This window comes from Cryptomeria japonica, chromosome 1 (genome assembly GCF_030272615.1).
Source record: "Cryptomeria japonica chromosome 1, Sugi_1.0, whole genome shotgun sequence".
Classification (NCBI taxonomy): Eukaryota; Viridiplantae; Streptophyta; class Pinopsida; order Cupressales; family Cupressaceae; genus Cryptomeria; species Cryptomeria japonica.
The window spans coordinates 401157028-401180276 of record NC_081405.1 but is presented as its reverse complement, the minus strand read 5'-3'; the positions used below and the strand labels follow the sequence as shown (position 1 = coordinate 401180276).

The following is a 23249-nucleotide window of genomic DNA, read 5'->3' as shown; positions in this document are numbered from 1 at the left end:
GACTTAGTTTTTAGTAAGTCATTCGATTGGCTCCAATCATCATGGACTACACCTTCAATATCATCTCAATGTGATCACAGTTTGATTCCGATGCAATTTTACTATTTTCCACAACTTGAGTGAGCTATTGCATTATATTTAATTAATTCACTTAAGTTGTCTAATGTTGGGAAATCTTAAAAGGGACAACTTAGTGTAATGGCTCATTAAAAAGTGTTAATTTGAATTTTATGTTGGACACCTAGGTCTTTTCTTATGAAAAGAAATACTAATTCTCCAAAAAGGTTTTTACGAGGGAAAAAGGGAATTATTATAATTTTACAATGATTATTTCCCTCCAAAAAGCTATATAAGGACGTGTTGGGGCTTATTTTGAGATAGACCTGCTAGAATGAACCTTGAGTTCTTCCAAATCTTTTGAGGAAGAAAACCGTCTCAAGATTACTAGTTTCAGGATGAAAACCCCCCTAGCTAGTAAGTGTGATTCCATCCAAGGATCACCATTGCTACAAAGCAGAGTTTCAGTTTCTTGGTTGTAGGCATGGAGATCTTTGATGTGTTTTAACTTGAGGATTTTTTGAGTGACTGTTTTCAATTTGCAAAGCTTTCTTGGATGAGTGTTTGAGGAGATTAAGAAAGGTTTTTGAGCTGGTCATACAACTTTTCCTGCAGGTTGTACTACTTCATGTGGCACCATTTGTGGGTAAATCTGTTAAATGTTTATTTACTTTTTTGCAATTTGGAAATGCCATTGCTATTACTCCTTGTAGGGCATAGAGGATTTAATATTGCTAGGCTGTACCATTAGCCTTGTTGGGTAATACTCTGTTGGAGGGCGTTGGAAATATCTCATGAGGCGCCTATCATTTGGGGTTCAATACTCTTGGTTTGGAGTCAACTAGTAATGAGTGAAGGTTCAATGCTTTATTTTAATAGAGAAAGAGTTGTACAAAGTGTTTGTTCCATTTCATTGATGTTGTGACTGCCGTACCAGCAGTAGGAATGTTGGTTTCAAACCTGTATATATCCAAATTTTATATTAGACTGATATCTCACCTTATTTCACGTATAGTCATGTTTTTGGAGTGATTTGTTTTGTGTTTCAAGTGAAGTTGCAGCTTAGGTGTTGGATTTTGGTGTTTTTGGTGAAAATATGATGATGTTTTAAGGTGTTGTACCTGCTCTACCAGCGCCCAGATCTATCATGTACAATTCTGAAACTTGTTATTGGTTTTTATAATCATCTATCAGCAAGCTATGATGGAGATTGAAGATGCTCTTGGGAGTTGTTTAAATTCTAGTTCAGGAAAGGTGTGTTGGGCAAGCATTGGTGGAGGCTTTCAGAGTGTTAGTTTTCTGTTTGAGACCTCTTGCAATGTTGTTTCAGTACATTTCAGACCTGTACCAGCTTATATTCCATCATCAACAAAATATGTTGTTGTTTTTTCAAGATTGGTTGGTTTATACATGATTTGGGGTAATTTTGGGGATAATTCAGTAGTTTAATTTTCATATCAGCACTTGAATCAGCATTATTCACTTTATAAGCATTAGTAAACAGCAGATAAATCACTAATTTGGCATGAAAATGTTTGAGCTAACATTGTAACACTGGTTGGTAGTACCACCAATGGTTTGATCTTTCTTATTGTTGATACTTACCTCATTGAATAACTAGTTTGTTGTAATCACCCACTGCTGGAAAGTGTAAGAAGCTTGCTTTACTTTTCAGTATCGTTTGAGATTTCCCATTGAACAAGTGGAAGTGCCCACAAGCTTTCCAACTGCAAGTGGATATGCCCATAAGCTTGTTATTTACTTTCAGTATTGTAGAAGATTTCCCACTGCAGAGTTTGCTCACCACTGCACAAATGGAAGATGCATAATTTAATTTCTAGTAATGCATGTGCACCCCACTGAATAAGTGGTATTGGATGGATTGCTGCCTGGTGCTTTCCTTTTAGCATTGCATTTCAACTTAATTGTAATCTGAAACACTGTAATCTCTACCCTTCTCATCCTAGGATCAAGGCGATCAGAAAGTGTGAAGGAAGTTGAATTGCACCACTTTTAGTTGGTGTTATTTTCAAAAAAAAAAACCTAGGGTGGTTTTTCTAGTCATATCAGAGTTGGTGATCTTGTCGGCCTGTTGGGAAGCTAACCCATGTTACGGATTTTTCAATGCATAGCATTGTTTCGGCAGGTGCACGATTGCGATCACCATTTGTATGACAATGATTGTCATTAGTTTCAGCAAATGTATTACAGTGCTCAATAATTGCAAATCAACAGTGGTACCACATCTGAACTTTGATTACAATTTCCTGTGAATCAAGGATTTAGAATGGGGTGAGAACATTTATAGGGCAGATAAAAGACTTGACTGCCAGTGTCTAACAAAGGATGAATTATCATGCATTCTCGATACTAAGGAGGGTTGTTTCTTGATAATAGATCAGCTAGATTGTATGGAGATGAAACTTGATGTGGCTCTGGCTATGAATTCGTTATTAAGCCTAAGCTTATGAGACGCCCAGATGTAGAAGACTTGAAATCATTTCTTGCATTGGTGTACTTACAAGAATTACAGCTCCTGAAGTTCTGTGTGAGGATGATATAATTAAGTATTTCAGCTGATTGTAAAGACCCTTGTTGGATCTATACCACCTTTTCTCAAGAGAGCTGTTAATAGAACATGCAGACAACTTTATTCATGATTTTCCAGCAGTACAATGCCCTTCTTTCCCAATGGTTTCGGACTGCATAGACCAGCAAAATGTACCAAGAATCTCCTCCAAAATCGCTGCCACCTTCACACCAGGCCTAGGATGAGTTCCATCAATTTCCAACACCATAAAATTCTACACAACTCACTCATCTGAAGTGAATGAAAATGCCCAGCTATCTATTAGGATGATGGCTTGATGTGGATGCTAGAGACACTTCAATCTGCTATATTTCCCAACATCTACTAAAATGTCCCCCTTAGTTTTTTTTTATTTTTTAACACAACAAGATTCACCCGTTAGAGTTAGGATAATCAAAAACTTGCACTGAAAGGAAATTCTGAAAGTAAAGCAATCACTCAACCACTTGTTCAGCGGGATGACTGAATTAAGCAAATGGCAATCACTCAACCACTTTTCAGCGGGAGGACTAGGAATAACAAAACTATCACTCAACCACTTATTCAGCGGGAGGACAGGAGTACAATATAAAATAGAGATAGGTGGCGTAACCAACCTCTATATCACTCAACCACTTATTCAGCGGGAGGACCGGAGTACAATATGACATAGAGATAGGCAACAAAGCCAGCCTCTTCCACTTATTCAGTGGGCATTAAGGAACAATTCATAATGAAGTAGCTGTTAGTACTACTAATCAGCATTACAATAAGTAACATGAATTGCAAATCAAGAGGTGTTGCTATCCAACAATTGCAAATGATGTTCAATGTTATTCTCTAGTTTCAAGAGACTCTCCACCAAAGAAACAACCCCCCAAACTCCAAACACTAAATCTGATATACTTAACCAGCAAACTGAAAATACAGACCAACAACACAAAACTCACTAAAAAGCTCATAACTCCTCCAAAACTCGATGGATAGGCTTGAAATCAAATGCTAAAGAAGGCTAGAGAGGAGACGCCAAAACCCAAACCCCTAACAAGCAGCAAATCTCAACTAACACATATTGCACGCTTCCCAATGAAGCCACGAGCAGGGGTACGGCTTGGGAGAGAGGGCGAACTTCACTAAAAAATTTAAATCTGCATTGAAACCTCTGAAAAATTGCCAAAAGGATCGCCTAGGCCAAAGGAAAACACAGAGAGAATACCCAGAAGCAACAAAAACCCTCTCGAAGACTTACGATTGAATTTCACTTTCAGCTTCACAATAAGCAGCAACCTAGAAACTCACAAAACACCCCAAAATATCAAAAAACTGAAAAAGCATCACCAAAATCCATCTCAATATAGCTCAATCTATTCCTTTGAATGAGAAATAGTCTCTCCAATCAACTAGGTGCTATCTCTTAAGCACGAAACTGACACAAGCTAGGAAGCTCTCAACTTCGAAGCACAAGTCTAGCACAAATTCAGCAACACTTCATTACAAAATATTCATGGATCCCAAAACAAGAGCCCAGCACTCTTATTTATAACCTTGGTGTCTCCAAATTCAAATTCACATTTCCTCCAAATGGACACCAAACCCAAATGCACACTAATTTCACCTTAATTTGAAATTTGCATTTCATTTCCCCTCCTTTCGAAGTCGACCTTCACATAGAAGCAAATATACTTTATAAAAATGACAATAAAATAATAATGTGGCATCCAAGGTAGATAAGTGAAATATATTATAAAATTAACTTATTTCCCATAAAGCGTCCATCTTGCCCTATTAATATTTCACTTTATAAAATATTTTTCCTCAATAACAAATCGCCCAACCTTATGACATAAATAATACTTCATCACCTCAAGTCGTCCCTTTAAGTCATAACCAGAAATATATAAGTCATACACCTAGGCCAAGGGGGGGCATTACAATATATTAAAAATACTCTTTCCATGTGTTGAACAACTGCCATAGTGAACTAAAGGCTAAAAGTGTTGAAAACTGCACTGCCAGAAATAGCCTCTGAACTGGACCAATGAACCTTGCCAAAAATAGCACTGTCAAAAACAGTACTTACTAAAAATAGCATGCTGCTAAAAATAGTAAGTGTGTCCAAATGTGTTTTAACAACATTTTGAGCAATCGTCGCAACTTACTAAAAATAGTAAGTCCGAAAAAGTCTTTAGATTCATTTGCATGTCACATCATCGCGAAGCTCTCTGAAAACCCAGAAAAATGAGCTATTTCGCCCCCACTTACTAAAAATAGTAAGTTTACCAAATTCCATTGATTGCTACGCATGTACCATCATTGCGAAGCTTTCTGAAAACCCAAAAGGAATCCAGAATCAAAATTGTAAAACTCCAACATGCAAGCCACCAAAATTGCCAAAACATTCTCCTAGAAAATAGAAAACCCTAATTCTGCCTTTGATTGACCAACGGGTCTCGGGATTGGCCAACAGTCCCCAAAACAAACTAGAGCGGAAAAAGGGACATTACATCTACCCCGAAAATGAACAGCAATCACCTTATAGAGTCCAAACGCCACCCAATCTAAGCACTTGCAAATCATATATTTACCTTCGACCAGCATCCATGTATTATGCCAAGACATGTAATTTCCAATGGCGGCCAGCTGATAATGTCTCACTCATGCACTAACAACCAATGCCAAACCCTTGGGTGATCGACATCTAAGGAAAAAATCTTAATCGATCCAAAATGCACCCTCCCATCCAAATCACCAATACCAATCCAACCACCCAAATGCAACAATACCATTCGCCCAACTCAATCACCAAATACAAAATATTCCATCCAAACTATTGCGTCCAAAGAGTTTCTGGGAAATTATTACAAGTCAAATGATAATTTGTCTTGTCTAAAAGACTTTAACGTATTATGAATATCTCCAATCATTGAATCCAAGTGTGAAACCCCCATCTGATTGCAGTTGCAAATCCTTTTCTATGCAAATTTAAACCCTGAATGGATTTCACAATATCGGTTATAGAGGATCTTTCACCATCAAGCCCAATCTTCACCATAGGGTTTTCATCCTAGGTTGTGTTGTGACGTTTTCACACATCGCCCCATTGCAAATGGGGACCCCCCTACTTTTTAGGCCCTCTCGGTCTTTTGGCTTTTGTTTGTTGGGTCTATTCGCGGCAGTTCGCAGTAGTCTCGTCAATCCTCCCAATTTGCAAATGTTTAGGGGTCAATTTGATCAAGTCTGCAGCTCGTTTGAGCAAATTTGGCTGTCTGGTGCATGTTTTGTTTGTTTTAGGGTTTTGACCTTCAAACTTGAATTTGAAGCCTTTCCTTTTAAGGTTTTGGAAAAACTGAGCACTACATTGGAATTAGGACCCTTTAAGGAACCTGCATGTGAAATTTGAGTGAATTCTGAGCAACTTTCTATTTTTAGAAAGTTCCTATTTTTTAGGGATTTCACTGCCTCCCAAATTGGTCTAATTTTGCCAAAAATCGAACTTACTATTTTTAGTAATTTCTATTTTTAGTGTCTTTGCGTCCCATTTTGCCCTAATCCTAACATTTTGAAACACTTACTATTTTGGGAAATTCTATTTTGGCAAGCTCTTCACAGGCAGACACTAAAGACTGAACATTCGTAAAGAATTGTCTAAATCCGGAAAGTTTAAAGAAGCAGGCTAAAAGGATCAAAAAATGGCTAAGTGTGAGCATCCATTCCAGAAGTGGAAAGCGTGATAATCTTCTAAGTATGGCAAAATCAGTTCAACTCCCCAATATGGCATCTTGAATATGGAAAACAATCAAAATTGATCAAGTCCGAAAAGAAACAAGGCAATTTCCTCCATGCAGTGATTTTGGCGCCCTAAGTCAGGAGAAGGGCGCTAAAACCCTGATGCCTTCGAAAAGTTCAAAAACGTGAAATTCCTCCCTCAAGGTGTTTTGGCACCCCAGTCAGGTGTTGGGCGCCAAATTGAGGTAGTCAAAGAAAAGGTGAAATCACCAAGATTCCTTCATGAAGTGAATTCAACACCCAGGTCCTAATAAGGGCGCTAAAGTCCTAGAAAATCCAAAATCATTGAAAATCCATCCTCAGAGCAATTTAGTGCCCAAGTGGAGTAGTGGGGCACCAAAATGGGTTGCTCATGGAAAATTGACAAAAGGCCAAATTCCTTGGCATAAGAGAAATAGTGCCCTAGTCTGGTGAAGAAGCGCCAAATCCAAGAGGGCATGGAAAATAAGCAAAGGATCAAATTCCTTCACAAGAGCAAGATGGCGCCCAAGTGTTAAGATGGCGCCAAAACCAAGGCATCAAGGAAAAAACTTGAAATGTTGAAATTCCTCCAAAGGGTCATTCCAGCACCCAAGATTGAAGGATGAATTCCAAAGCATGGAAAAGTGAAGTCCAGGATGAAATTGAAAAGAAAATTCCCCTTGGGAAATATTTGAAAAATCCCCTCTCAGGCCTGAAAATTCATCCGAATTTCAAGATGATGACAAATTTGGCTAAGTGAGAGAATTTTCTCTTGGACCCTAAAACTCAAATTTCAAAAAATTCCTAAAAAGTAGGAAAAGTAAAAAATTGACTGAGTGTTGGAAATTCCTTCCTTCAGGACAGAATTCTAGGAAAGTGAAAAAAGTGACTAAGTGTTGGAAATTCCTTCCTTCAAGATAGAGTTCTTCGAAGAAAAAAAAAATTTGGCTAAGTGATGGAAATTCCTTCCTTCACGATAGAATTCTTCGAAAAGGTGAATATTTGTCTAAGTGTTGGAAATCCCTTCCTTCGGGACAGAATTCCAGGAAAAGTGTGTTGGAATCCAAGAACACTCAGAGGGGGGGGGGTGAATCAGTGTTCTACCGGTAATTAAAAATTTAATTCCTTTAGATACTTTTCCAATTAACAACCGGTAAGCATATAAACAAGATATAATGAAGAACAAAGCAACCACAAAGATCAACACCATAACACCACAAATTTATACGTGGAAAACCTCAAAGAGGAAAAACCACGGTGGGATTTGTGACCCACAATATCTATCCATTGGCCAGTTGAATAAATACTACATAAGAAAGGGGCCTGCACATGCAGGAAGGCACACTGCCTAGAGAGCACTGCTCATCACAAAGGAGCCTCACTAACTACAGATATAAAATAATGAATTACAAACAAAATTCTGAACTCTTAGTGTGTATCTGATATGCTGGATGAGTTCCGGTTTATGCACTGACTGTACCGGTTAACACTATCTCCTTCCTTACCGGTAACCTGATTTGCTTTATAATCCTCTTCACAAATAACCAAGATCGATTACAGATCATTACATTCGCATTTTGTCGATCAAGATCTTGCTCACACAATTGCATAAATCCTATCGCATCTATATACCAAAATGACCTAACCAAACTGACTTATATACCCTAACATACATGAACATGAATGCCTTATGTCGGCTTACAATCATATTACAAAAGATAAATACATGTCAGCCCAAAATAAAATATAAACATTAATCTTTATGACCGTTGCCACTTTAACCTTTGCCGGATCAATCTCCTATGTCGGCCTCCAAATACCGGTTCCTAGTTTGCCAATTTCCCTTGCTTTTCACAATGCCGGTTTCCTTAAATGTCAGATGTCAATCCTAGAATACCGGTGAGTACCGGATAATTATCCAACCCAAAATGATGTTTGTTGCCATCAATGACAACACCATGAGCCCGGATGAGTGTCAATTGCCAACAATCTCCCCCTTTGGCATTGATGGCAACACTCATGTGAAAAATGGATCATTAAAGTTCTGTTCCGGTTCCTGTCCAAAAACTTCTCAAGAACTAATCTCGGAAAGCTGCTCCCCTTGAGCTATACATTACTTCTTATGTCCCTTAACATTTTTCACATCCAACCTCTCCCCCTTTGACAGAAATGCCAAAGACGAGGCAAATAATAAGAAATGAATGAAATCAAAAATGTGTTTACCGGATCTAGATGTACTTGAATATATCAGGGTAAGCACCCTTCAAAAATCCCAAGTACCCCAGACGGATTAACCTATCCATATCCTTCTCTAAAGCTGAAATTTATGATTCAGAAAGCAAAATTTGACCATCAACAGAGCTGGTCAATGACTAAGTACCATCAAAATTATTTGCAAGATGCTCTAACCGGATCTTAGTCGCTTTTATTTTAACTTCCAAGTCTGTTGTTAATTTAGCTATGTTAGTGCAAGACCGGTAAATACTGTTGCATTGATGAACGGCTTCATCAATCCTTGTCAATTCGTCTGTCCGCTTTGCCTTATCAAATGTGATCATGTTATCACAAGTGACCTTCCTAGCTGCATTATACCTCTCCACCAATTGTCGGTTTGACACTTGTTGTAGAGTTTTGTACTCCTTGGCAATGTGTTCTGTCAAACCCTTTAGCTTGCTGAAAGGGCTAGCTACCTGACTAATCTTGTATTCTGGGGCAAGCTGCTGCAAGATTGGAATGGGTTGTTCTATAACTTGCTTGTCCTCTGATCCTTCCTTCATAAGCTTCTATGCTGCAACAAATATTAACTCAGAACTACTCAACTGCTCAATGTTCTTCTCAAAATGACTAAGTCTCTACTTGACCAGATGAGTCAAGTGCCAACAATGAGGAACCAACAACCGGTGATGGTGTCGGTACCCTGACTTCAACCTGTTCTTGTTCTTTCTCCTTCTCCTCTACCTTTTGTTCTTTTTCTTCCTGTTCCTTCTCCTTGGCACTAATGGCTTCGCCACTTGGTGCAGTTATTTCTTCTACCACTACATCATGAATCTCAACTGTATCTACATCAATAACCGGAGGAAAATTATCCTCAATATTATCTGCCGGTTTATTTTCCTCTATATCCTCAGTTAATTTCTTATCCAAAATCGGTGGGTCTTCACCCAATATGCCTTTCCCCCTAGCATCAACCGGGATGTCTAGAATGTCAAACTTAGGAGGAACTTCCGATGATGTGAAGAATCCTGGATTATCAACAAAGAATTTCACCCATGCCTCATGAGTCTCTTTGACTATTTCATTCACTCTTCCCACCATTAAGCTAACATGCCTGTGCCTACTCCGAAAAATTGTTTTATTTGCAAATTCAATGCACTTCTGCATCTCCTCTTCAATTATTGCACCACAAACAGTTAACAGTTCCTGAATCTTTATATGCCTGTCTTCCTCAAGTGCAGATAGTCTTCTACCATCTAATTTATTATATAACTCTGTTGGTATTTGCTTTTCTATCTCAATTAAGGCTTTCTTATATATATCTAAGTATAACAAAATTGCTTCCTCAGTTTCCTTTTGCTCAACATCATCCATATGCACATAATAATATTGTATATTACTCAGAAATTCCATCCTTAGTGATTTGATCAATCAATTCATCTACAGATAAACGAGGGATAATTTTTATACTTTTACTAGATTCAAGAGCCTTATCCAATTCAGATTTCTTCTCTTTCCCGGATGAGGGAACTGTATCTCTGACTGATTTCCTCTTCTCTGTAGTCTTCCTTTCCTTCACATGTTGCTTATGGGCTGTCGGAGGGGTGACCTTGGTTTTCTGCGACTTTCCTTCCTCAAGCTTCTTCCTTTGAATTCTCATGTAAACTTTGGGAATCTTAGAGGGTTCTTCTTCAGTTTCAGATCCAGAAGCAACTGGAGCAATAAAGGTTTCTGGTTTCTTCCTTTTCATCACACCTTTTCCGGTTGCTGCTGATGGTGAGGCCTAAATTGCTGTCGAAGAAGATGACTCTGCTAGTCCAATAATCTACTTGATTTCACTGGACATTTTCTCGACAGCCTGTCCTACCTTCTTTATTTGACCTTCCCTCTTCTTCCTATTGAACCCTATTTGAACTTCAAGTTCCTTTTGCTTAGCAGTGCCAAAAGTCTTTTCCTTTTCATCTACAGGGGCATCTATAAGCATCTTAGCATATAAGTCCAATACTTGTGCATCAACTTCATATCCCATCTCAGTTACCCATACTGTTCTAGGTTGAACAGCTTCCATGAGAGTTTCATCCTTCTTAACAATAAAACAAATTTCAGTAGAATACTTATCTATAATGTGTTTTGGTACCCTTTCCCTTTGTTTCATTTCCTTCTGAAAGCCTTGAAATATCCCCATAAGGTGGATTCTTTGTCCTGTCCTAGGTTTCATAAGGCATCCTTGATTTGTTTCCCTACCGGAATGTCAAAGGCCCATTGCCTTTTTCTGGATCCCGGGGTCTCATTGAGAAAGAATAGCATCAGACAAACAACAAGATTTCCATACCGGAATACACCCTTCTTCTCACCCTTGATTTTCCCAAGATTCAAAATTAATTCATCACACGTCCACCGGCAAAGATCATATTTTTCATTTTCCTTGATCATCTTATGTGCACAATATATACAGGAACTAGAAACAGAGTTCAACCGATTAGATTGAGGTACCTTATACCCAATAACCATGCTGGCAAATTGCACGTCCTTATCTCCGATTGTGCTAATCCTCATAGACCGATTGTCAAATGTAGCACCGATTAGCTTGGTGATTTCATTGTTAGAGATTTTCTTCTTATCCAATCTCTTACCAACCTGGGGCAAACAGGTAATTGCCCGAATGGCATCCTTAGTGATTTTATGAGGCCGATCTAGCCACATAAACTCACCATAAACACGGCTCAACACATACCAGGTGATTTCATCATCAAATTCAGGTATCTCCAAATTGTCTGTAAACCCTTGATCATTCAAATGTTTGAATTCCAGTTTGATTACACCATTCTTATCCAACAATGCTATCATATACATAATATTATCTCGGATGAACCCAAATCCTCCAAAGTGCAGTGAATGTATGCTCTAACATCCTCAACATAAAGAACATCGTCGGGAACCCTAGAAAATGCGTCGATTGAATCATCAACCTTCGCAATCTGAGGGTATTTCTTAAATACTGGGCATGGACGATCCTTGATATCAACCACAACAGGACCAGCAACACTTGCCGAAGTGGGAGCAAATGCAGAAGCCATTGCAATTTCAAAAAAGATAGCTTGAAAACCGAGAAATACCTTAGAATCTTCGTCGGTGAAAAGCTCTTGAAAATTTGCTCTGAATGTACCAGAATTCGCTTGGAAATGCTCAGGATCACTCTAAATCGCCTTCAACTCGCACTGACTCGCTCTAAATGCTCGGTGATGAAAAATGAATCACTTTTGCCTTTTAACCTGCGGAACCCTAATTCCTTATTGACATAAATGCTTGTCGGCATATCATACGGGATCCAAGATCCATCATATCTGCATCGGTGAATCTTCAAACTGACTTTTCCAATGTCTGAAACATGCTTTCAGACCACTACCGAGGGTAATGCAAGATCTGTCATCAATTTGCCTCCCCCTAAGGCTAATGCCCTAGTTACCGGATGAGTTTCCTGCCAATGCAGGAACATTCTGCTCTGCCAGTTGATTAACCGGGATATATGCTTCAGCCTATTGATCCTCAGACTTTCTAATCCATTTCTTCTCATGCTCCTTCTGAATATCATCAACCTTTTGTTTTCCCCTCATTGGATTTGTCATTTCTTGTCGGTAGGTTCTTGCTTCTACAAAATTTAGCAATATGTCCTACTTTGTTGCATGCATAACAGGTGACATTGTTCTTCTGAATTGCCTTGTTGTAACCTTGATCATTTCTTGACCTACATTGATTAGCCATATGCCCAAACTTTCCACATGCATAACATTTCACATTCATTCTACAATTTGTTGTCCTATGACCATACTTATTGCAATTGAAACACTGACTGGTACCTGAATTATTATTCCGATTGACTCTATTTCTACGTTGACTTGCCATATGACCAGACTTATTGCAAACAAAGCATCTACCATTAAATTTATGTGCATTGGGTTGTCTTACCGGTGACCTCTGATTCCAGTTGTCTAGTAGATTCTCCTGATTTGCAGTACCGGAGCTTTCTTCATGCTCAATTCCAAGACCTCTAGTGTCTCCAGTGTCCCTTTGATTCTTCAATAACTCATCAAGTTTTGCAGAACTGGCTTTGAACTTGTCTTTGTACTCATTTGCAGCATCTAGATCACTTCTTAGGACTGTCATCATTCTTTCCAACTCTTGCTCATTGTTTTGAGATTGTACTAATCCAGTTCTCAATATATCATTCTCATGTGCCAACCTAATCCATTCTTCAGATCTGTCCTTAGAGATTTGGCAAGATTTTCTTCATTCTTCTTCCGATCTTCAATCTCCTTGGACATCCTCATGGTTAGGGCTTGCATTTCATTCTTCATGACACCATTTTCTTGACTCAACTTCTAACATAGTTCCTTTAAAGCATTCTTCTCTTCATCATCCTAATTTTGTAATTGATCATAGAGTTCTTTCCTTTTGGTTTGTGCAGATGACAACCTCTCTTGGAGAGTAAGGATGAATTCTTTTGCAGATCTCAGCTCATCTTTAGTAGACTTCATCTCATCTTGCAACTTCATGTTCTTCAATCTTTCAGAATCATAATCTTCAAGTGCTACTTCCAATTCTTTCCTCAAACTCATCTCCATGGATTCCAGATTCAGGATCTTCTTCAAGTTGATAGACTTATTCCAAGGCACCAGGCTCTGATACCAATTGTTGGAATCCAAGAACACTAAGAGGGGGGTGAATCAGTGTTCTACCGGTAATTAAGAATTTAATTCCTTTAGATACTTTTCCAATTAACAACTGGTAAGCATATAAACAAGATATAATGAAGAACAAAGCAACCACAAAAATCAACACCATAACACCACAGATTTATACATGGAAAACCTCAAAGAGGAAAAACCACAATGGGATTTGTGACCCACGATATCTATCCACTGGTCAGTTGAATAAATGTTACATAAGAAAGGGGCCTGCACATGCAGAAAGGCACACTGCCTAGAGCGCACTGCTCATCACAAAGGAGCCTCACTGACTACAGATATAAAATAATGAATTACAAACAAAATTCTGAACTCTGAGTGTGCATCTAATATGCTGGATGAGTTCCGGTTTAAACACTCACTGTACCGGTTAACACTGTCTCTTTCCTTACCGGTAACCTGATTCGCTTTACAATCCTCTTCACAAATAACCAGGACCAATTACAGATCATTACATTCGCATTCTATCAATCAAGATCTCGCTCACACAATTGCATAAATCCTATCGCATCTATATACCAAACTGACTTATATACCCTTACATACATGAACATGAATGTCTTATGTTGGCTTACAATCATATTACAAAAGATAAATACATGTCGGCCCAAAATAAAATATAAACATTAATCTTTATGACCGTTGTCGCTTTAAGCTTTGCCGGATCAATCTCTTATGTCGGCCTCCAAATACCGGTTCCTAGTTTGTCGATTTCCCTTCCTTTTACAATGTCGGTTTCCTTAAATGCCGGATGTCAATCCTAGAATACCGGTGAGTACCAGATAATTATCCAACCCAAAACGATGTGTGTTGCCATCAATGACAACACCATGAGCCCGGATGAGTGTCAATTGCCAACAATCTCCCCCTTTGGCATTGACGGCAACACTCATGTGAAAAGTGGATCATTAAAGTTCTGTTCCGGTTCCCGTCCAAAAACTTCTCAAGAACTGATCTCAGAAAGCTGCTCCCCCTGAGCTATACATTACTTCTTATGTCCCTTAACATTTTTCACATCCAACCTCTCCCCCTTTGACAGCAATGCCAAAGTCGGGGCAAATGATAAGAAATGAATGAAATCAAAATTGTGTTTATCAAATGTAGATGTACTTGAATATATCAGGGTAAGCACTCTTCAAAAATCCCAAGTAAGTATCCCAGCTGGATTAACCTGTCCATATCCTTCTCCAAAGCTGAAATTTCTGATTCAAAAAGCAAAATTTGACAATCAACAGAGCTTTGTCCCTTTTTAAATCTGCGTCATATTCTCTTCATCAAATCTGAAATAATCTTCATATACAAATTCATATATCTTCTTGTGTAAATGATTGATCTTTACACACACTTTCTTCATAAATCTGTGATACAAATCTGTTGTAAATTCCTTTACAAATCTGCAATTATTTCTTTCAACAAGTCTGATATATTATAGTCACTTACAGCTGTCTCAATTTTCCTTCACAAATCTGCTATAGACTCTTTCTTACATCTGCTATAAATTCCCCCTTTAAATCTGCTATAACTATCTTCAAATTTGTATATATATAAATTTATATATCTGCTGCCATAGACTCAGAAATATGCCTTTGACAATATTCTTTTCATTCTCCACAAGTTTGGAAGTATATGATATGCCTTTATACGCTTTCCACTCAGCACTCTTTGCTGTTCTAATCTGAGTGCTGCCTTTGGTAATCTCAAACACTTTTCTTTCTCATTATATTCATCACGTCTACACCTTCTTTACACCACAAACAACGAGCATTCTTTCTCTTCTCTGATTTATATTCTTAGCATTCTTAGCATTATCTTTTACATACACACTACACGTCTGAGAACTCCTTTTTTCTGAGTGATATTCTCAGGATTATTCCCTTGCACACATTTTCAAATTGAATTACAATATATCATATCTTATCTCCAAACTAAAGAACACAACCATTCACTATACCTCCACGTGAATGGTCACTTATTCTTAGATACCGATCAGTAAATATAGTAACAACTGCCATTACAACTTTCTTTATTCAAATCGACGCCTTCTTATTTAATAAAAGTAATAGTAACCCGAACTTTTACAAAGTCAGTCTTTGATTTCATTATTATCAATGTTATCGAAACTTCTTTATAGTAATCTTCAACTACTAATCCCCTCCTTATCTTCCGTTGAAAAGTCAATGCATTCCTTGGCCACGTCAATGACTCTTGGTGAGTCGGTTGTGTAAGACATATATGCACCGTTTCATATGGCAGCTAAGACATATATGCACCGTTTCATATGGCTGCTCTTAATCGGTGTTTAACTAAACCGATTCATCTTGTCAAAGAATCGTTTTCTTTTAATATGTTCGATTCATTTACAAATATATCACCAGTAATAATATCAATATTAATAATAGCGATTTGCTAGAATAATGATAATATTACTAGAATAATAGTAGATCGCTGTAACTGTAAGTATGGCTATTCATATCATCAATTAATCAATCGATTTAAAATCTCTAAAGATCACTGTCTTATGGTGTTACAAATTGCTGCCTTCGATAATACATTCATTGTTCCAAAATCTTATTGCTGCTGAAACTTGTCTATATTTATGTGCATGATCACTGTCATAGCATTGCTCTCCATGCTGTCCATGTGTTGACCATGTTTGCTCATTGTTATGGCTGTAGATATGAGAGTCGGTCACAACAAATTAAAATCTTTAATTTAAACTTCTTCATTATCCATTTATATATAAATATTTTCATGAGTAAAGTTGGCCATATCATGAGTTCCAAATCTGTATTCAATTCCCATGTTCACCAGCACTGATGTTATGACTGTTCATAAAGTCGGCTTGGGAAAACCTGAAAGAAATTCGCCATTCTTTGCCAAAGGATTGTTTCATATATCATAGCCTCAATTTTTATATGAAGTTGCTACTTTAATGAATCACTGGTTGCTTCCTTTTTGTCATTGGTTCTGGAATGCTTAGGAATACTTTCAGAACTCTGTCTTCTATTGCTGTATTATAGATATTCACTTTAATACTGAAAATTGGAGATTACTCTTTGAGCCTTAACAGATCGCTGCATTATTTCAATCACTACCTGTGCAGTAGTCTTCAGTGCTGCCTATTATCATTGCCTTGATACATCTTCAAACTTAAGAGCTTCCGTAGCACCTTCAATTTATACCAAGTATCGGTTTGTTTTTTTTTCAAGTCTTCTAAGAGTTGCTCACTTAAGACACGTATTATCTTTATCAACAGCAACATGTAGACTCCCACATTATTCGATACTATGGTTAGCTTCTATAGATGCTGACACCTCAACTTGCATATTAAAGAGATGCCACCTTTGCATATTAGTGTGGAATCGGTCTTGTCTTGGTTCATTAATAATGCTGTCTTTAAATCACTTCCTTATTATCCCTTTACGTAGGATTATTATGTCTTTAGTGGGGCTCTAACATTAAGAGGTGGGCCCCATAAATATTGTCTTTTAGTGGGCTTCTAGCATGAGGAAATGGACCCCACAAATAATTTATTTGTAAATCTTTTGAGGCATAAAGTAGCATGTAATTGTATCATACAGGTCTGCACACATAAATTAAGTTTATCTCTATATTTCTTCTATGGTCATGTCATTTGTTGCTGTAGTCATGTCTTGCTGTGTATGTACAGTATTATATATCAGAATATACAGTATATATTCTCAGTCACTGTGTTTTGTAGCCATTTACTGAGACAATATATATATCAGTTTGTTGCTTAGTGGTTCATTGTCTTTGTAAACAAATCGCTGCATTGATCACTGTATACCCACATCTTGTATATGGAGTTAATCTTCAAAACTGATCACTAATCTGATTATGGAGATGTCCTCATATAAATCACAGCTATCCAATTCCTTAACCATCACCTTTGATATTGATGATAATCTTCTTGCATCTTTGACATCAATGACAATATTTCCATCATGGTGAACATTTAAAAAAAAGGAAAAGAATAACAAATATATACAGCAAACCTCCATGAGGTTGAATGCCTTAAGAAACCTGCACATATACAGAAGAGGAAAAATGTTTGGGGCTGTTTGGAGACTTGCCTCAATCAAGTCCCTGTTTTTGTGTTTCTACCTCCACAGCAACCAAATAGATAGATAGATAGATCAAAATGTAAATAGAAAAGATAAATGATTTGATAGATAAGGGATGTGATGAATCCCAAGATGCTCAAAGACGTAAGAGAGATAGAAAGATATTACCAACAAGGCTTGAGAAAGCCAAGAAAGATACAAAGAGTATTGTGACAAGTTAGAGATAGCTGTAGCAAACTAGAGACTGTTGTAGCAAACGAGAGAGAAACAAAAAGTTGTGAGAGCCAAGAGAACAAGAGAGATTGCTTGAAGAACTGTGTGAGAGAGAGAGAGACTCAATGGAGAGAAAAGATAGATTTAAACGAGAGAAGAGGAGGGAAAAAGAGGGTAGGTGAGCCATTTAGAAGATTCTGAGCCATTTCCATCGACCAGGATAGGTGACAAGTGTCAAAATGCTCAAAACTAGCATTTGAACATTAAGATGTAGGACGAACACGCAGTGCCCGGACGTCCATGCGGCACGCTAGTGTCCAGACGAATCACACTCAAAAATGACGAGCGGCAAGAGAAACATGCGGCCAATGCAAAACTGAAGCTGATGCAAGGGCTGAAATGAGCCTACTCAAATGCCATTTGAGGGAAAAGGTGTCCTGAGCATCCTGAGAGGGAAAAGGCTGATGCAAGGGCTGAAATGAGCCTACTCAAATGCTACGGGAATGGACACTAAAGTAAATTCAAAAGTGTAGGTGGAATTGCAAAGGGGTATGCAATTTCCTACTTTTCCTAAACCCTATCCTCCTAACCCTTTTTCCCATCATGTCTAGAGTAGAGTAAATTTGTGTTAGAAGCGGGCTATTGGCAACCTTGCACTCCTACAATAGCATTTTGAGAAAAAAACAATTGGGCATCATGAGCTTCTAAATTATTGGGGTTCTTGGAACCAACAAAAATCACGTGGACATAATCACTATTGGACAGTCACCGAGTCTAGTGATTGTCCCATTTGCACAAACCAAAAACAAGAGTGATCCTCGTTCTCTCACCTAGAAGGTGTGGGGATTACAACATGGAATCACTAACATTGGGGCTTCACAATGTCGGGTCCACTCAAGAGGAACATGTCTACAACATTGGATAGGGAAGATAAACCATCAATGAACTTTCTATCTAACAAGGACCTCAACCACTTTTGGGACACCCACTTTTGCAACAAACCCCCTTGAAGGTAGAAGAAGAAAGGCAAAGTTGCTTCATTGTAACTTGCTTCAAGACTCTGAAGTGGAGAAAATGCACTAAGATATTTTCTTTATTTGCTCAATGGAGTGCACTACAGAAAGTTCCTACATTCAATTTCAAAAGCTCCTAGTTTTGCCTAATTGACTTGGGTGTTTTATATCCAATAATGATCTCTAATCGCCTTGGTGGCCCCTCACTATCCCTCCATGTCATTTCCAACTTCCCCTTGATGGATATTGCTGTTAGCTGACCACATCCCACTTATCTATCTTTCCTTTCTAAAATGCTTCAGATTTTAGTTCTTTATTCTACCACTCACCCCATATATTGCTGGTCATGTTATTCACTGAGAACATCTGGCACAACCATTAATTTGTTCAAAATTGTTTCCTTGCTTATCTTTATCGCATTCTTTTTTTCTCTTTAGATATCCCATCTCTTTTCATTAGATGTCACGTTTCACATTTTTCACATTCTTTGCATTTTCATTTCATTTACAAAAACCTATTACTGCTCACACTTTCCAACAATGAAACCACACACAACATATCATATATGCATCTTATCAACATGTACCTTCTACTACCTTAGGGGTAACTTCCATCAAGCAAATTCAATGCAGCTGTGAACTACTTAAGTCTTCTTCTATTCATCTTGACTTCACCAAGAACCATCTCTCACAATGTATTTGTAGAGGAGGGGATTTGCTACCCTAAGATGATGGGATCTCAAGAAGCAAACCTTCCTTTTCTAGCTCACTAGCCAAGAAGATACAATAATAATGAAACAAATGAAATCATACTAATGTGCAAATAAAAGTCGCAAAATATAGATATTTTAATTGTATAGAATGGAAACTAATAGGACACAAGTGTTACCATCAATCTGGCCAAGTCTCAATTTAGGATGCCAACGCGCCACGAGGACATCTGCACACCGCGGTGATGTATGCATGTTGTGCTGACGTCTATACAGCCAGAGGACAGAGAATCACCTGAATTCACTCCAATCTTAGCTTCACGCTTCAAACCTGTCTGCCACCTACACACACTCAGACGGGGCAAAAATTTTGGGGTTGTATAGGGGTTTGCCTCAGTCAAACCCCCACTTTGGTGTTTCCACCTCCACGAACAGCCAGAAAGATAGATTCGGATAAAACGATAATAGATAGCATAATAGAAACAAACCCGCTTAATGGAGTAAAACCCCTATTACAAAAAATAAAATGGATAGTGTAATAGAAACAAACCTCGCTTGATGGAGGAAACCCCCTATTACAAAAGATAAAATGGTAAATGAACTAAATGCACCTAGATAATAGATACATTCATAGGTATGATCAATAAGATGATATCAAGATACAATAGATAAGAGAGAAGAAGTGTTACGTAGGCAAGACCCCTCTCTTGAGATAACAACGTGAGTATAATTTGAGAGAAGACCAAGAAACTACAATATTGAGTGTGTATTTTGACAAAGATTTGATAAGAGAATGAGAGCAAGAGAGCCAAGACTGAATACTCTTGCAAAATGAGGGAGATAAAACAGTTTTGTTGCTCAACATGGGCGGGAGTGATGCAGAAGCATCCCCAGTTGATAAGCAATCTTGCATCAACCAAAAACATTTCCTTGGTTGTTTAGTTCTTTGTGCAGTTTTGGTATTCTTACCGGTATGTACCGATAGTTGCTTGTTCTTCGTGGCAGATCTTGTTTGCAGTTTTTGAGCGGTTTCATGTGGTTGATTCCAAATTCCTAGTTCATTTGGGTTCTTCTCCGATCAGTTATCGCTTCCAGTTGGCTGTTTCTAGGTTCCCGGGACAGTTCTTGTGCTTACCGGTTGGTTTTCCTTCATTACCGGCATGATTCTTGGCGTGTGGATCCATCTTGGGTTTTGTCCGATGTTCTTTGGCGTGTGGCCGACCTTCCTGCTAAACCGCATCACTTGGTTGTTATTTTCCGGAAAGATTTCTTAAATCTTAGGGCCGACCTAATTACACGTTTCATTTTCCTGCATTGTTGAATGTAGTCTTTTGAGGCTGAGCCGGATATGTTCCGATGGGTATAAATATGATATTATGTAATCATTTGTAGAGGCAGAGGAAGTAGAACTGAGAATAAGGATTGAGATTCGCATGTTGTGATCCGATTGATTCTTAGAGTCCCGGTTGGATTGTTTTTGGCTTGAAGCCTGCATGTAACCGGTTAATTATCGGATGTTCTTTGATGATAATCTGATGATTACTGGACAGTTGCCAGAAGTTCTATGGCTTGAATATGATCTGTTTATATGAATTTGGTATGTTTTCTTACTGCTTTCATTGTGCCTCTCTTGCTGCATAAGCCGGTTGACTCTTTTGTGGGTTTTTACCGGTTATGGCTGCATCAATTGGTATCAGAGTTGGTTATGGACCGACTGGTGGAAGAATCGTTTGCGAACATTAAGGCATTCCTTGAGGTGGACAGATCGCCGATTGAAGGCAGGCTGTGTGTGTGTTCAATAGATCGCCGAGGGGAGGCAATTGAAACTGGTAGTCAGATCGCCGAGTTGAGGCAATTCGCCGGAGTGGAAGGAGAGATGCCGCCGAGGAGCACAAACCCCTGGAGGGTAGAACAGATGATGGAAGACTTCAAGAATGAAGTGAGGAATGAAATCCGGAATGCTTTGGCTGGTTTGCAAAGAAACCCTAATTCTAAGGATGAATATGAAGAAGCCGGTGAAGAGCTTGAGGAAGTTGAAGGACCAGATGATGAGAGAGAGGAGAGATTCCTAAGAGTAGTGGCGCAAGCAAGTAAAGTGCATAAAGTTGAGGTTTCTAACTTTTCCGGAATGCTGAACCCAGAGGATCTGATCGATTGGATCGGAGAGTTAGAGGACTACTTTGAGTTTGAGGATGTGAAGGACCCACAGAGAGTCCAGTTGGCACAGACCAAGTTGAAAGGGCATGCTGCCTTGTGGTGGAAAGAGTCGCAAAAAGACAGAGTAGAGAATGGTGAATTGAAGATCACCCGGTGGAGACAAATGGTTGCAAGGTTGAAGGCCAAGTTCATACCAAGAGACTATGAATTGGAGTTGTTCAAGAAGTTACAGAACCTGAAATAGACAAACGTGACTATGAAGGAATATACTGAGGAATTCTACAAGGTGGTAATCAAATCTGGACATAGAGAGATGGACAGAGAAAAGGTGGTGAGGTACATCAATGGACTTGCTTTTAACATTCAAGATGAGATGAGTATGTTGAAGGTTTCAACAGTTGAAGAAGCTTACCAGTATGCTTTGAAGGTTGAGGAGAAGGTGAGAAGAAGACAACCGTATAAGGGAAAGGAGAAATTCAAGATGAATGATAGTATGAAGAAACCAGTTGAAAAAGAGGAAGTAAAACCTAAGTGGAGTAAAGAACCGAAGCAGAAGACACCGAGGAAAGGTAGCAGCAGTACGGGTAGAGAATTTCTTGGCAAATGTTTCAAGTGTGGATAAACCGAACATAGATCCTATGAATTTAAGCAAGGAATGGCAAGAAGTTGTGTGGCAAGTGAAGAACCGGATGGTACCGGATCTGACTGTGCACCGGAGCAAGGAGAATCCCTTATGTTTAGAAGAAATGATACCGGATCTACTCAGAGGAAGAATCTTTTCCACACGGTATGCAAATCAGGTGGTAAGTGTTGCAAGGTCATTGTAGATAGTGGAAGTACTGATAATTTAGTATCTGAGGAGATGGTTGAGAAGCTTGGGTTGAAGAGGCTTGAGCATCCTTGTCCTTATGAGATAAGTTGGTTACAAGATCATCAGAAGATAGAGATAAAGGAGTAGTGTTGGGTGAGTTTCAATATTGGGCCTTTCAGAGATGAAGTTTTATGTGATATTGTGTCAATGAATGTTTGTCATGTCTTATTGGGAAAACCTTGGCAGTATGATAGAGGAGCTATTTATGACTGTAGAAGAAACCTAGTTACTATTGAGAACAATGTGCAGAAGTTCACATTGATTTCTTTGAAGGAGAAAGAGAAGGAGGTGAAGAATCTGAGTCCTGAGAAAAGTTGCAGGAAACTGGTGGCAAAGGTTATACCGGAAGGTTTGAAAGAACCGGTGGTAGAGGTTATATCGGAAGGTTTGACAGAACAGGTTGCAGAGGTTATACCGGAGGTTTTGAAGAAAGATTTGATAGAACCAGTTGCAGAGATTATACTGGAGGGTGACATGAGTTGGCAGAAGGATCTAACAGATGAGTTGATGGATGGATGGAACCGGATGACAGGGAGTTGATGGTAACAAATTGGATAAGGTCTTGTGGCAAAACCAAATCAGAATTGCAAAAACAAAGGCAATGTGCAGATCTGAAGCAAAGAAAGAGAAACAAAGAGAATCATAGGTTAGAGAAGCCAGTTGAAGCACCAGGAGAGACAGAGCAGAGATTGGCCGATAAAGAAGATGTTTGGATCAAAAATGAGCATGGGATCTTCATTCCGAATCCTTTTAGATGTTCATGAGTTGTCTCTCATGGAACATCTTTTTCTACATGGGTTGTCTGATGTAGGAGCATCCCCGGTCGATGAGCAATCTTGCATCAACCAAAAACATTTCCTTGGTTGTTT

At 38.6% G+C, this 23249-nt stretch overlaps 1 protein-coding gene across 1 annotated transcript in view; it reads right to left on the bottom strand.

Annotated features, from left to right (window-relative positions):
- Positions 1–23249, bottom strand: part of LOC131066438 (uncharacterized) — a 119128-nt gene that overhangs the window by 79449 nt on the left and 16430 nt on the right. The gene's annotated exons all lie outside the window — the stretch shown is intronic.